At 32.8% G+C, this 5,694-nt stretch overlaps 1 pseudogene; it reads left to right on the forward strand.

The window, feature by feature from the left end:
* LOC134271901 (uncharacterized) lies at positions 1 to 4,957 on the forward strand (annotated as a pseudogene).
* The last annotated feature ends 737 nt before the right edge of the window (positions 4,958 to 5,694 follow it).

Consider the following 5,694-nt stretch of genomic DNA (forward strand, 5'->3'; position numbering starts at 1 on the left):
ATGTATTGTAGGTATTGGATAATAAAGGCAAAAGTGAAGGAAGGATGTCAGTCACTGGATACTGAGGATGGAAGAAGTGGACAGAAATTTGCCAGTGAGATGTATTTACAGGCCAAAACGTACGTCGAAACCACTGCTGTGAGATATGGTGACCAACAGCCTGACTGCAGAGAAGTCCACCTTCCATGTTGCCTAAACAAGACAATTGCATAGGAAGACTACCGAAAAACATTTCAAGACAGAGGTCTGCATTGTCCAAACGAAGCTTCTACAGAATATGGAGAGAACATTTCAACAATGTTAAAGTCAGAAAGGTAAGACCAAGTTTATCAATGTACATTGTGATTGTAAGGCTAAAATTTGATTCCTAGACAATATATCTCCAAAAAATTGGTGTCAGGGAGGGTTTCCAATCATTTTATTGGCAATAAAGTAGATGATTTTTTTTACACTCACCTTTTCTTTAAATCAATGATCAGTTTTAGATAATATATATACTTTCCATACTTTTCATGTGTGATCAATAGCTTTGCATTATTGCTATATCATTGTGTAAACATAGGGTATTGTCTTCAAAGAAGTAACCATGTCTCTTAAAAATTGCTAACAAAAGTGATAGTTGAGTACTTAACTATGAGAAATGATTAGAGAACTTTTTTCTAGATTGGGCTCCAAATGGCCAACTTTTTTTTTTATCAAACATACAATAAAATTTGGGGTGTGGCTATCTTAAAATCAATTTGTGCAAGCCTCAGAACATTTCAATTTTATGTGGCCTTAATGAAATTTGAAAAGTTTTGTACAAGCTCCAAGTTTTAAAGTCTTTATATAATAATCACATACATAGACAAAAAATAATTAGGAATGTCTTTAAAAAAATTATCTAAATATATTGTGATTTTCACATCAAGTTGAAAATTTTGGAAATCATTTTTTTAGATTTTCATTACACTAATTTTTAGTTGTAATATTTTTAAAGATATGAATAGTATTTTTTTTTGCATATTTACTTTTTTTGAGAATAAAGTGGAATTTACAGCCACATTCATCTCAGTCTAATTAAAATTAGAAGTTAGCTCTCACATACTCGATACACTTACATTTAACAACATCCCATAGAGGGTAACATCAGAGTTCAAAATCAGAACAACTCAACTTATTCACTCAATCAAATCTACAGTGATTTTGCAGGCAACAATCAAATACACTTACATTTAACAACATCCCATAGAGGGTAACATCAGAGTTCAAAATCAGAACATCTCAACTTATTCACTCAATCAAATCTACAGTGATTTTGCAGGCAACAATTTGATTGGTTTATACAATTTGACCTCTGATCTGACCCTCTATGGGATGTTATTGGTTATTAGTGCATTGAGTATGCGAGTGAATCTAACATCTGATTTAATTAGATTCCATTCCAGTTAAACAATTTTACAAGGTTGCATCCATGGAATTGAGAATTGTTTTTCTCTTTAGTTTCAGAAGTTTTCCAAGTGTAATGAGTGCACAACTTTTAGGGAGGCACTTTCTCAGAAGCTCACCAAGGAAGAAAGACTGAGGCTACAGGCTCAACGACAAATTCATTTGAAATTTCAAGAGTAAGTTAATAATAACTATTTGTAATTTCAAATATATAAGGCTGATAATGAATGAAATAAAGGCTAACTTTGACAGTTTATCTAAAATAAAAAAATGATAAATTGCCAACATATAGTATTCAGTATTGTTCGACAGTAATTTGATAAGAAAAAAAGAACGAGATGTTTTCTCTGTGACATTGTGATATTTTCACATTTAAATTGTTATGCCAATTTTTGGAAAATTAAATTCAAGTGCTGTATAAATAATATATCTTATTCTTTTATCCAAAATTAGATTATCAAGAGAAAAGTACTACAAGCACAGAAGCAAGAGCAGAGAGAATCCAGCTAAATACACCAGTCTGATAATAGACAACATGGATCAATCTAAGACCAACTTACCAAGATTTCCAGAGAATTTCAAGGTATTGAATTAATGAAGTCTCTATACATTTACCTGAAGTACTAATGAAACTAATGAACATGATGAAAGCAAATATGCATTAATTTGAAAATAGAATTGACAAAGTATGTTTCAGTACATTGTTATGTGCTCTCCCATTTTATCACATTTATTTATAATGTTGAAATTGTTATCTGGTACATTTGTAATTAGTGTACATTTATCATTGAAACTAATGAATATTCAATGTTTCAGAGTGAGACGGGACTGACGCACATTCATCACCATGTGACGGGTGTTTTGAACCATGGCATCAACAAATCCTATGTGTATACCTGGACGGATCAGTTTTCCTCTGACTGTAACATAACACTGAACTGCTTGATGCTAGTCTTGAAAGATACAGCAATGGTAAGTTATTTGTAAATTCTTTTATGGGTACAGTGTATTTCTAAATTTTTTGTTCATTTCGTGTGACATTTCAATTTGATAGAATTATACATTTCTTGGATTATATGTCATGCTTATTTATAAATGCCTGTTTTAGATTACATTACATTCATGGAAGCTCTTACATGCTGAAATATTTCTATCTATCTGAGAGATTATCATGACCCTGACTAAGGTCATTCTGGCAAGGTCTAGGTCACCAACTTAAAGAGTCTAAAATTGTGACATGATTTTCTAATGTAGAAGGAGCATTGGATGTTTATATTTTACTAAATTATTACTGTAAATGGGAGGATGTGACTTTTATTTTTAGGCAATGATTTTTTGGCAAGTTACATTCACAAATTTTGAATGGTCACTTTAGGAAATTTCAGCAAGGGATATATTATTTAATGAACTAAGTTTCAGTACCTCTTTTTCAATTTACTTCTCTACCTCTTAAAAATATATATCCTGTGCCTTAAAAAATTACAGAATAGAAGTCAAAACTCATAATACTTTCATCATAATTCATATAACAGAAGATAGAGACAAAGTGGTTCAAGTCAGATAATCTCTCAGTACTTGCACAAGGCCTTCCTATTATGCTTATGAAAAATAGAAAAAAAATTAGAAAAAGTTTAAAGTACAAGATATGCGTATCAAGATATGCATATTTAAAGAAGTATATCAATAAATAGCTAATTTGTATACATTGTTTCTAGATTAACAATGGATCACTGCCTCCAGTATTGTACCTGCAAGCAGACAACTCCCCAAAGGATAACAAAAACAAGTTTGTTATCATGTTCCTGGCAATGCTGGTTAAAGCTGATATATTGAAGAAGGTAAGACATAACGTTGCACATAAATAAGTTACGATTCTTGACAAACCTCTTTATAAGTTTAACTTAGCATCATTTATTGACTAAAAATTACAGTTTACTAATTTAAATTTATATAATTTAGTTTTAATTTGTGGGTTCATGGCACAAATGATATTTTGGTGTCACCTGCAGAGCTGCACTTAGGGATTACTTACTGACCCGTTGTCTGTCTATCAGTTGAGTGTCTGTCTATCTGTCCACTAACTGTCCATCTGTTACACCTTGTATCTCAAGAACTGTAAGAGATATGGACTTAATATTCTGCAAATTTATTGCTTGGTACTATGGCATCTGTAAATTGTCATGGTTACCGACCTAATGAACCTTGACCTTGTCCTTTGACTTCCTTGACTTAAAAGTTAAAAATACCAATATACAGCATATTTGTGACATATGAAGGGGTAATTTTGTGCACTGATCATGAAACTTTATGAAGTACCAGCATTAGAATTCACTTGACCTACTTTACAAAGAATGCCCCGAACAATTCAATTTAACTGAAGACTTTTTAGTTTCGAGTAGTGGGTGTTAATAATTAAACTTTATCATGTTTATGAGTGGATAATACTGTTCTTGAACCGTGTATGATATTCAGTAACCACACAAGCTGATTAGATATTATGAAAAACATGAAAGAATGCTTAAATTCTTATGTTAAAATTCTTTCAGTGGTATTCATACATTTTCTACATTGTAGATAAAGCTGACATTCCTGATGGTGGGCCACACCCACGAAGACATTGATCAGATGTTCAGCTGCATCAGCAGGGAGGCCCACACACAGAAGATCATTACGCTGACACATCTTCATGAGATGGTGGAGAAAAGCTTCTGTCCAAAACCAGAGGTCCAGCACCTAGACAATCTCTGGGATTTCAGGGGGATGACATCCATGGAGAGAAGTCTACGGGGAATAAAGGAGCCTCATGTCTTCAAGATTTCCAAGAAGTCCGGGAGAGTGATGCTGTCATACAAAGACTGGCCCATCTCCCAAGAGGTATATCGTGATGTTGATCTTCATGACTTGGTGCCAGGATTTGCAGATGGGCCAGATGTGGTCGAGCCAAATTTCACGAAGATCAACAGCATCACCGAAGACATGAGGCGGGATCTCCCTAGGTGGGCAGAGACTGGAAGGTTCACAGCTTCTGAAGTGGACTGGTGGACCTCCTATCTGACATCAATGCAGAAGAAGAAGGAGGACCGCCCCATCTACCCTGCCAAGGTACAGTGCCCTGCCTAGAACAGAGTCCGTGTTGGAGACGAATCTCCATGGAGCCATCAACCGACACATGGAGAGGCTTCAACGTTCTAGCAGGGTACAGGTCAGTGGTAGGGGAGTCCAACATTCCTAGGCCAAATTGTGATGATCAGGAACAAAGAGTTCCTCTTACAAAACTGAAAATCATGTGAATACTCGCATTTATGTAAAAGCATCATGGTCTTGTATTTATTTATTTCTCAAATTGTTAGATTGATTTGAATGCACCAAAATATTCGATATTTTTGTTTACAATGTATTTATCAAAAATAGTCTTGTGACTGATGTCTGTTATTGTGACTTGTATTTATTTATTTTTCAAATTATTAGATTGAATTGAATACACCAGAATATTCTATATTTTTGTTTACATTGTAGTTATCAAAAATAGTCTTGTGACTGATGTCTTTATTGTGATGTTTCATAAAAGGTGCATTTGTCCAACAGGCCAATCAATTTTATGGCTTATGCACTTGTGTATTTATTTTTATATAATGAATATTTATTGAATACAATATGATTGTACCTTTCCATGCAAATCATTATTAAAGTTGACATATTATGTGTAGTCACTATTGGTAGAGATGTTCAGGCTAATTTAATTGAAGAAAAGTTTGTAAATTATTTTTATTTTTCCGATATTTAAAATATTTTTATGGTCACACTTTCTATGTATTTGTAGAATAAGAGATTTTTTTCAACAAGGATAAGGTATGGAAATTATATGATAAAATTAAGATATTCAGGTTTATACATTGAAATTGACAAGTACAAACACTGGTGTATAAAAGTCAATAGTGAACACCTTTTTTGTTTCTTTACAGACCAATCATCTCAACAAAAATATAGCTTTGCTAGTCCTTTCTTTGATTTGCAAAATATTTTGTTTTTATAGTCACAGAAATACCATTCATACTGTCTCATCTGCGAGATTGTTAATCAATTTGTATTTCTTTTCTATCTAATGTATTAATCAGTTATTATAAACGTTTGGTTTGTATGAAAATACATGAACAGTATAAAATTTTCAGATGGGACCAAATAATTTGAAATTGTTCTAAAAATTGTCAATATTTTTGTTCAAGGGAAACAACAGAAATAAAAGGAACTATAAAGCATACATTTTTT

The sequence above is a fragment of the Saccostrea cucullata genome, unplaced genomic scaffold (genome assembly GCF_032062105.1).
Source record: "Saccostrea cucullata isolate Sc308-1 unplaced genomic scaffold, CSIRO_AGI_Scuc_v1 ctg2013, whole genome shotgun sequence".
NCBI classification, from domain to species: Eukaryota; Metazoa; Mollusca; class Bivalvia; order Ostreida; family Ostreidae; genus Saccostrea; species Saccostrea cuccullata.